Source organism: Salmo trutta, chromosome 5 (assembly GCF_901001165.1).
Source record: "Salmo trutta chromosome 5, fSalTru1.1, whole genome shotgun sequence".
NCBI lineage: Eukaryota > Metazoa > Chordata > Actinopteri > Salmoniformes > Salmonidae > Salmo > Salmo trutta.
In genome coordinates, this window is record NC_042961.1 from 46,058,126 (window position 1) to 46,069,387 (window position 11,262).

General features: G+C 44.1%; 1 long non-coding RNA gene across 1 annotated transcript; it reads right to left on the reverse strand.

Moving 5' to 3' along the window:
* Positions 1-1,627: 1,627 nt before the first annotated feature.
* On the reverse strand, positions 1,628-8,827 carry LOC115193417 (uncharacterized). The gene is made up of 3 exons (XR_003878169.1): positions 8,694-8,827; positions 1,930-2,033; positions 1,628-1,656 (listed from the first exon to the last, which is right to left on the reverse strand). It is a non-coding gene; the product is annotated as an uncharacterized LOC115193417 (long non-coding RNA).
* Between the last annotated feature and the right edge of the window lie 2,435 nt (positions 8,828-11,262).

The window sequence follows — 11,262 nt, forward strand, 5'->3', positions numbered from 1 at the left end:
TGCTTAGGGTCGTTGTCCTGTTGGAAGGTGAACCTTCACCCCAGTCTGTGGTTCTGAGCGCTCTGGAGCAGGTTTTCATCAAGGATCTCTCTATACTTTGCTTCGTTCATCTTTGCCTCATACCTGACTACTCTCCCAGTCCCTGCCCCTGAAAAACATCCCACAGCATGATGCTGCCACCACCATGCTTCACCATAGGGATGGTGCCGGGTTTACTCCAGATGTGACGCTTGGCATTCAAGCCAAAGAGTTCAATCTTGGTTTCATCAGACCAGAGAATCTTGTTTCTTATAGTCTGAGAGTCTTTAGCTGCCTTTTGCCAAACTCTATGAGGGCTGTTATGTGCCTTTTACTGAGAAGTGGCTTCCGTCTGGCCACTCTACCATAAATGCCTGATTATTGGAGTGCTGCAGAGATGGTTGTCCTACTGGAAGGTTCTCCCATCTCCACAGAGGAAATCTAGAGCTCTGTCAGAGTGACCATCGGGTTCTTGGTCACCTCCATGACCAAGGTCCTTCTCCCCCCGACTGCTCAGTTTGGCCAGCCGGCCAGAGCTAGGAAGAGTCTTGGTGGGTCCAAACTTCTTCCATTTACGAATAATGAAGGCCATTTTGTTCTTGGGGACCTTCATTGCTGCAGAAATGTTTTGGTACCCTTCCCCAGATCTGTGCATCGACACAATGCTGTCTCTAAGCTCTATGGACAATTCCTTCGACCTCATGGCTTGGTTTTTACTCTGACATGCACTGTGAACTGTGGGACCTTATATATATATAGGTGTGTACCTTTCCAAATCATGTCCAATCAATTGAATTTACCAAAGGCAGACTCCAATCAAGTTAGAGTAATATCTCAATGATGATCAATGCAAACAGGATGCACTTGAGCTCAATTTTGAGTCTCATAGCAAAGGGTCTGAATACTTACAGTGAGGGAAAAAAGTATTTGATACCCTGCTGATTTTGTACGTTTGCCCACTGACAAAGAAATGATCAGTCTATAATTTTAATGGTAGGTTTATTTGAACAGTGAGAGACAAAATAACAACAAAAAAATCCAGAAAAACGCATGTCAAAAATGTTAGAGGGACATGTTCTTCTATTGTATCAGGCTGTTTCACCTAAATGGAGCAATGTTCCCTCTAATTTTTGTGGGGCACTGAGCAAATTTTAGGTCTTGTGAGCAGAAACTTGAACATTATGATAATTTTGTGCAACTTCCGGCACGCGTTTACATTTAACGCTGACGTTGTACCCTTACAGTTTTAGACAGTAGCCAAAAGAATATTGTGGCTATTTGAGCATAATGTAGGACTACCAACAAAACCAATGGCGTGAATCTCATAACATTTTCTTCGAAGAAGTAGGAGGTGAAGATCTCCTGCACAAGGATTGCCTCTCTTGCTGCGTTGTTGGACCCCATCCTTGAAACATCCTGCAGAGCACCAGACTTCTCCTCTGGCACACGGAGGCAAGCTGCAGATCCCTTCCTGGTCCTTGTGTCCATCCTCATGAAGTTATGCAGGACATAGGTAGCCTTCACACGCCTGAATTCCTCCAGGAGGCAGTCCCAGATGGCCCTGGTCACCCAACCTTGCGGTGCCCTACACTGTAACTGTAGGCAATCGTTTTGAAAGAATCTCCAGTTACAAGGTATCTGTAGGAATATGGAAGACAATGTCATTATTAGACTTTTACATCACCAGGTAATTGTGGATTACTAAAGTATAATATCCCTTATAACAAATCAGGATAACATTGGATTGATAGTTGCATGTGCACACACATGTGCATGTGTAGCATGTGACAATAACAGGATCATATCAAGGATAGCGTCACAAATGAATACATAAATACCACTTGAAGCTTGATGATGAGTTGATCATTTGTGTCAGCTGTACAGTGATAAGGCAAAAACAAAAATATGCACCCCTTTGAGTCCCCAGGAACAGGACTGAGAACCACTGCTCTTCATTGGGACCTCGTCATCTGTAGACATTCTTTCACAGCTCTCTTTATCTGAGGACAGAAAACCTTACAAGAAACAGACCTCATTATACTCAAACTACACTGCACTGAATATTATGTTACTATTATCTTCGTCCTCACTTCTAGGGACTGGAACTACACAAGTACCTGACCTATCCAGAATAGACTTGTCACACCCTGATCTGTTTCACCTGTTCTTGTGCTTGTCTCCCCCCCTCTCCAGGTGTCGCCCATCTTCCCCACTTATCCCCTGGGTATTTATACCTGTGTTTTCTGTCTGTCTGTGCCAGTTCGTCTTGTTTGCGAAGTCAACCAGCGGTTTTCTCTCAGCTCCTGGTTTTCCCCAGTCTCTTTTTTTCTTGTCCTCCTGGTTTTGACCGCTGCCTGACCACTCTGCCTGCCCCTGACCTCAAGCCTGCCTGCCGCCCTGTACTGTTTTGGACTCTACCCTGGTTATGAACGCTTGCCTGTCCCCGACCTGCCTTTTGTCTATCCCTTGGATTATAATAAATACCAAAGCTCGAACCATCTGCACCTACTCTCTCACTTTGACAGTTGGGGTTGCTCTCCTTTCACTCTCCTCCATGGTTATCAGCTAGCTACCTACAAATGCATTTGGAGTTTGTTTTTTACAGTGATGAATACATCAAGATAGCTAGCTAATATGAAGTTAGGTATCTGGTGATATTTAATTCACTTAGCTAGCTATCTATACATTATGTAAAGTCAGCCAACTAGCTAGCTCATTTAGAAGCTCATTTGAGTTAGACTGCACTGTAGCTCGCTAGCTAATAATACCTCTTTTTTTTTACATTTTCCAAATGTATTTACTGACTTGAATAGGTTATCCCAGCCATGTGGACAATTGGAAACACGGCAGCAAAGTTTGTCACCAGAGCGTTTTAGAGCATATTACTATTGAACTATTTACCAATTTAATAACCAGACCTTCATACAAACTTGCTATGCTGAATTCTTGATGCACAATCGAACATTATGCCATATCTACCAGCACGCCCACAAGCGAGTCACAATGGGCGGCCTAAGCGGCACGCGGCAATTTACCGCTTGCTAGTGAACATGCCCCGTCATGCGTCTCTGCGCAGCATGGAATTCCTTCTGCGCAGCAGTGCTTCTGCGCAGCAGAGTGAGCGGACACACTTCCATTCACAGAAAACACATGGGAGGATTATTAATTAATTGAATCATATCACCATTAACCATGGACCACATGGGTGATTATTTTGTACATACAGATTTTGACCCAGGCAAGTGTGGCATGCAGTGATGTTCTGTAAAGTGCGCCAAAAAATACCTCATCTTTATACAGCCTTTCTGTGGAGTGGGTCTGGGCACTTGGTTTTCAATGCTCTCAAATTTCAAAACAAAAACCTTGGAGTAGACATATGTAGACAAATGTGGGTAGAGCTAAGATCATGAGAAAGCATATCGTATCAATACTGTGTGTTAGCATAGCCATGCGGGGATGTCTGTCAACAGTTCACTGTCTATGCATGTCAACACACAATGTGCTGACTCTACAGATTTCACAACAGGGAAGCTTGGGTAATAATGGTGTTTCAGTGAGAGCTCAGAAACCCATGTAGACCTGTCAGATCTTTTACGGAATCTAATCTGGCTATAAAATAGATATATGTAATATATTGTATGGTTGTGAATTATCATCTATCATTCTTTCTTTGATAATTGCCTGTAGGACAGTAGTTTAACATGAGGTATGAGCACATGTCAAAGCTGTTGTTCCAATGAACAGGTTCATACATGTTTGATGGAAAAATTAAGAACATTTCAGTGAATGAAGACGCTCCCTCAGCAGTGTCGGATGCTTTATGCAGCCAAGAAAGACCTATCAAAAACGATTACCACAGTTGGGGCATTGCAAACCAGTGTCTTGTTCAGTAGGTACCAAATGGCAATAAAGGTTTTGATATACTTCCAGAGCTATCTTTCATTTTCTGGTTCAAAATCAAACTATAGGGTCAAACCGAGCCAAGCCAGGACAAGCTGTACTAGAACCAGCACAGTACAGTCCGGGTTGGCCCTATAGTGGCATAAGTGCAATATTTTGAAAGTACTGAACTGACCACACTTCAAAATCTGAAGACCTTTGCCTCAACGAGTAATGATCTGTACTTTAGACAGACGTTTGTCTGAGTTTTGTCTTTGTAATGTGCTTTAATGTGCCATTAATTATATCCATGTTTTTGACAAACCAAACTGGACATTTTCGGCGGGCCAATTGCGAGGTTTGTGGCGTGTCTCACATGCTTGTTCAAACCCTTTAGCCTCCAGCACCATGGCATGATCTAAAACAGACTAAGGGATCCACGGCTTGAACATATTTCTGCTGTAATTATCGCCTGGAGACATGCAATGACACCGGGCGACATTCCTCTCTCCACGGTGCAAAGGTGAAAGACAGCATATGTGTCACAAAATGACCACCATGAAATCCACTTCCTAGAAGAGATCAACAGAGTATGCTGTTCTTCATCAGCAGCAGTATGTAACCTATACCTTCAATGTTTAATTCTGTATTTGGCTAAGTACCTAATAGATTGGTGCAGTGCCTTGGGCCCTATCTGTTATATTTTTTACATGATACCATGTTGTTTTTTCCCAAATTCCATTTTCTCCGTTTTGTTTCTCCATGTTTTGTTTTTTTCAACCAAAAAATCTTCTGTTTGTTTTTCTTTCAAAATCACAGTTTTTTAATAGAAAAATAATACAATTAAATGTTCTGAGTCCACAACAATGATTAAACCACATCAGGAGACCACTTTTGAGGTCTGGGAAAAATCTATTCAATTTCAATATTTGGGTATAGTTACCCTTTAATTCAACTGTGCAACAGCCAGAGCAACCCATTATCACAGATTGGTGTGAAATAGACATGAATTGCTTCTTGGAAATTTGTGACAGGCGCACAAAAACGTTTACACTTTTTGTGTGCTTGTACATGATTTTGTACATAGTGCATTTCAATCACAGATATAGGCAGTAGGTACTTCTTGGAGCAGGGCAGCTCCAGAGTGCAGCTGTTTCAGCCTCCCTCAGTGCTTCTGTGATGGAGAGATGGCCAAAGTAAGCACACAAAATGCATTGTGAAGAAAATCGTGTCGTGGATTTCGAATAAGTAATTTGTGTCTATTTCACAATAAGCTGTGATAGTGTGTAGGCCAGAGATCGTTTTTTGGCGATGTTTCTGTGGCGCTCAGGTGCTTGCAGAGTTTGCAAAACAAATGACCACTGGATTTATGGAAATAGTCATGATATCATTCTGCCAGGTAGGCATACCCTACTTGTATTTAACATTTAAGTGAGAAGGTTGTTGGGAAGGTCTTTCCATCTACCAGAAAACTGTTTTCATTACATTAGCATCATCGGTAATGGCAACACAAAGTGGTAGACAAACGTGCGCACACAGACAGAGGCATTCCTGTGCTGTTGCCTCTCCAGAAAGTTGAAGGAAAATGCAAATTACTGATGCATTTTCTTAACAGGTTATGATAATCTTAAGGAAATTAATGCATTTTTCTAATAAGAGCAGTACATTTACTTTATTTCCTACTAAGTTCTATACAAAATGTATAATGTTGAATTCTATTTTAATGGCTGGATTCCGTGATTCTGTCCGCCCACGTTCTCCGCAACGCGGATTTTACAAGAGGCAAAGTAAAACAGTACATATTCTGTTTCATCCTGGATGTAAACCCCAAACCCTCTGCACAGTAATACAACAAACAAAGCACTGTCAATACCAGTGAGTCAACAAAGCCAAAGAGCAGCCAAGGTTTATGGGGCTACATATTTAACGGAATTTGATAGGGAGGTAACGCTCATCTGGCAATGGGAGTGTAAACACATTTTAATGCCCCGTTGAGGAGGTTATATTGCACGTCACCTCTATTTTAAAGGCATATGGCAGCTCTTACTAGTGTGCGTCCCAAATGGCACCCTATTCTCTACATAGAACTACATAGTGTTCTATCTTTGTCAAGCATTGTTGGAGTTTAGTAATAGATCATGGTAAAGGGATAGCTCACCCAAATTACACCATTATGTATGTGGTTACTTGCCTAATAAGCAATCTACAGTATATGAACCAGGAGAGACTGCAATCTACGGATGTACACTGCTCAAAAAAATAAAGGGAACACTAAAACAACACAATGTAACTCCAAGTCAATCACACTTCTGTGAAATCAAACTGTCCACTTAGGAAGCAACACTGATTGACAATACATTTCACATGCTGTTGTGCAAATGGAATAGACAACACGTGGAAATTATAGGCAATTAGCAAGACACCCCCAATAAAGGAGTGGTTCTGCAGGTGGGGACCACAGACCACTTCTCAGTTCCTATGCTTCCTGGCTGATGTTTTGGTCACTTTTGAATGCTGGCGGTGCTTTCACTCTGGTGGTAGCATGAGACGGAGTCTACAACCCACACAAGTGGCTCAGGTAGTGCAGCTCATTCAGGATGGCACATCAATGCGAGCTATGGCAAGAAGGTTTGCTGGGTCTGTCAGCGTAGTGTCCAGAGCATGGAGGCGCTACCAGGAGACAGGCCAGTACATCAGAAGACGTGGAGGAGGCCGTAGGAGGGCAACAACCCAGCAGCAGGACCGCTACCTCCGCCTTTGTGCAAGGAGGAGCAGGAGAAGCACTGCCAGATCCCTGCAAAATGACCTCCAGCAGGCCACAAATGTGCATGTGTCTGCTCAAAAGGTCAGAAACAGACTCCATGAGGGTGGTATGAGGGCCCGACGTCCACAGGTGGGGATTGTGCTTACAGCCCAACACCGTGCAGGACGTTTGGCATTTGCCAGAGAACACCAAGATTGGCAAATTCGCCACTGGCGCCCTGTGCTCTTCACAGATGAAAGCAGGTTCACACTGAGCACGTGACAGACGTCTGCAGACGCTGTGGAGAACGTTCTGCTGCCTGCAACATCCTCCAGCATGACCGGTTTGGCGGTGGGTCAGTCATGGCATGGGGTGGCATTTCTTTGGGGGGCTGCACAGCCCTCCATGTGCTCGCCAGAGGTAGCCTGACTGCCATTAGGTACCGAGATGAGATCCTCAGACCCCTTGTGAGACCATATGCTGGTGCGGTTGACCCTGGGTTCCTCCTAATGCAAGACAATGCTAGACCTCATGTGGCTGGAGTGTGTCAGCAGTTCCTGCAAGAGGAAGGCATTGATGCTATGGACTGGCCCGCCCGTTCCCCAGGCCTGAATCCAATTGAGCACATCTGGGACATCATGTCTCGCGCCATCCACCAACGCCACGTTGCACCACAGACTGTCCAGGAGTTGGCGGATGCTTTAGTCCAGGTCTGGGAGGAGATCCCTCAGGAGACCATCCGCCACCTCATCAGGAGCATGCCCAGGCATTGTAGTGAGGTCATACAGGCACGTGGAGGCCACACACACTGCTGAGCCTCATTTTGACTTGTTTTAAGGACATTACATCAAAGTTGGATCAGCCTGTAGTGTGGTTTTCCACTTTAATTTTGAGTGTGACTCCAAATCCAGACATCCATGGGTTGATAAATTGGATTTCCATTGATTATTTTTGTGTGATTTTGTTGTCAGCACATTCAACCATTTAAAGAAAAAAGTATTTAATAAGATTATTTATTTCATTCAGATCTAGGATGTGTTGTTTAAGTGTTCCCTTAATTTTTTTGAGCAGTATATTTTATTTACCTAGCCACTGCCACTAATGAATGATATACAGCCATTGATTGTTATGGAGTGTAAGTTATGCATGCCTCATGAGCTTAGTTCAACTGTTTTCCCAATGATGTATATAAACCTTGGAATGCTGATGCTATGTATTGGCCATTGACAGGCTTTGAAGCCGCCGGTCAGCCATATTGGCACTCCGCAGTAGGAGCAGTCCTCCATTGGAATGAATGGAATTCTACAGTATTTCAATCAAAAGTTTTAAGGACAAAATTGCATGTATTTAAATATTTTGTTGTTGTAGTGGGGACAGTAAGATTAGTAATCTCCAAAAGTTATACTTTAAGAAAGAAAATTGTTTTATATATTTTTTCATTTTGTTTAGCTCACATAATATAATTAAAAAGTATGCATTGAGGTGTCTGTAATTTAATAAATGTGGCAGAAACCAATGTAGACATTAATAAATGGATTTCTATAGATTCCAAAATGTTTTTTACAATGGTGGAGGAGTGCCAAGATGGAAGGCACGATGGACTCAACACGGCGCTCTTATCAGTCATCTAGTGTATATATCAATAATGGTGTCTTACGCCATCAGAACCCAAAATATTTGTTTTTTTCGCTACATTGTTTGTAAACAATGTAATTGTAACCAAACATTGTATAGCTTCTAAACATGGTTAAAACTACCATGTTGATGTCAGGGATGGTCAGTCCTTGTATCCATAGCTCTGTCTCTGAATTTGAGAGTTCAAATGCACTTTTTCATCCAATTTTATTGAAAAGGATCCTCAAAAGTCTCTTTTTCTAAAATGTTGCTTTGACCACCATTTGTTTGTAATTTCTTCGATTTCCCAGGTATCCTATCTCAATGTATCGGCTAAACCCTGTCAGGTTGAAAAATTGTCCTTTACCAAGGTTAAGCAGCACATGTCTATATCGTGCTTAGCCTTGTGGTTTCCCTAACTTCAGCTCTGCAAACATACCGGCACTCGCTGTGTCTTTGCGTCTCTTTGCACAGGGATCATAAAAGGTTGACTTATCCGGTCGGCCTGATGTGACAAAATAAGTTGGAAACTCTAGTTAGAAAGAAAACATACTGTACCAAAAGCAGCATACAATGTGTGTATTTAAAGATAAACTCCTCCTCCCTTCCAAGGAATAGCTACCTGACCAACCTAGACTCAGGGGTAGACGTAACATAGTATTTGAAAATCAGGGACACTTCAATTAGTATGATAGGTTATGTTTGGTATGGTATGTATTCATTTGTGGATTTCCATCATCCATTTTATATAATATGTTACAAATTACATTTCATATGATATGGTACAAATTGCAATTCAAGTTTCAAGTTTTTATTGTCACGTGCACTAGTACAGTGAAATGGTTTTACTGCTTGCTCTTTGCCAATAATGTAGTAATCATATCAGTAGTACTATAAATACACTTAAAAAAGTAAAGTAGAATGTCATGCCCTGATCTGTTCAACCTGTTGTGTGCTTGTCTCCACCCCCCTTCAGGTGTCGGCCATCTTCCCCATTATCCCTTGGGTACTTATACCTCTGTTCTCTGTTTGTCTGTTTGTCTTGTTTCGTCAAGCCTACCAGCCTTTTTCCCCTCTGTTCCTGTCTCTTGTTTTTTCAATTTTTTTCCCGGTATTGACCATTTCTGCCTGACCTAACCCTGAGCCTACCTGCCGTCCTATGCCTTTGCCCCACTACTCTGGATTACCGACCTCTGCCTGACCTGACCCTGAGACTGCCTGCTGTCCTGTACCTTTGCCCCACCACTTTGGATTATTGACCCCTGCCCACCTTGACCTGTCGTTTGCCTGCCTCTGTTGCTGTAATAAACATTGTTACTTCAACACAGTCTGCATTTGGGTCTTACCTGAAACGTGATAGTGCAGACTGGCCATGACTGACCCAGCAGACTTGGACCAGCTCCGCAACGGCATCTCCTCCCGAGGTGCCACCATTGATAGGCACGATGAGTTGCTTCGCGGTCTGATGGAAGGGTTCCAGGCCGTGGCCGAACGTCATGACCTAGCATTGGACGCATTCTGGGAGCAATTCCGTGGGTTGCCTACCACGACGGTAACCTCCCAGCCCCTCAGTAACCCGGCTGGTAGCAGCGCCGTCACCCCGGTTTCCCTGGAACCACGCTTACCTCCCCCGGAAGGCTATGATGGAGATTCCAAATCCTACCGGGCCTTTCTCTCCCAGTGCTCCCTCGTTTTTGAGCTGCAGCCTTCTTCGTTTCCCTCGGACCGCTCGAGAATAGCGTACATCATTATGCTGGTGTCCGAGAGGGCACTCACTTGGGCCACGGCGGTGTGGGAGCAACAATCTGCCTCAGTCTGGAGGGATTCATGACGGAGGTAAAAAAGTTTGAGGTTCCGGTGTCTGGGAGAGAGGCTGCCCGGAAGTTACTCCAGCAGGACTTCCTCAGTGTGGCAGACTATGCGGTGGATTTCCGCATGCTAGCAGCGGAGGGTGCCTGGAACTCGGAAGCACTGTTCAACACGTTCCTGCATGGATTATCGGAGCAAGTTAAGGATGAGCTTGCAGCCCGGGAACTACCGATGGATCTTGACTCACTCATCGCTTTAACCATCCGGATCAATGGTCGGCTACGGGAACGTAGGAGGGAGAAGAGGTCTGATTGCGGTCCCAATCGCTCACGCAAGGAACCCACCTTGCATCTAATGAACTCTGGAAGTCCCCGGTGTCACGTCCTGGCCAGTATAAGGGTTAATTGTTATTGTAGTTTGGTCAGGACGTGGCAGAGGGTATTTGTTTTATGTGGTTCAGGGTGGTGTTTTTGTAGTAAGAGCATTTGATTTAGTATTCCGGGGGTTTTTGGGCACTGTTTGAGATTCATGTATTCTATGTTTAGTCTAGGTAGTCTGTTTCTATGTTGAGTTAATTGGGGTGGACTTCCAATTGAAGGCAGCTGTGTGGTGTTGCCTTTGATTGGAAGTCCTATATTAGTTGGGTGTGTTTCTGTGTGTTTGTGGGAGATTGTTCTGTGTTTAGCCTTGTGCCTTGACAGACTGTTTGTTGATCGTTCGTTCTCTTTTTTGTTATATTGGTGTTCATTTTGGAATTTATTAAAAGTCAAGATGAGCATACACATACCTGCGGCATTTTGGTCCTCCTTCACCGACGATAACCGTGACAGAATCTCCCACCACCAAACCAGGACCAAGCAGCAGAGGAAGGAGCAGAGGATTTTTGAATTGGACAAACGGGAGAGATGGACTTGGGAGCAAGTTATGGCCGGAGAGGGCCCATGGAGAATGGCTGGTAAGGACCGGGAACGTTTCCGAGGATCACGACTGGCGTTGAAGCACGAGAGGCACCCCAAGACATTTTTTTGGGGGGGCACACGGGTAGTTTGGCTAGGCCTAGGAAAAGCCGGAAGCCAGCTACCCGTGGTTATATGGAGGAGCGTATGAGGTGGAGAGCGCCATGTTTCGCTGAGGAGCGCACTCTCACCCATAAGCACGCACAGTCCGGTGCGCGTTATTCCAGCCCCTCGCAGGTGCCG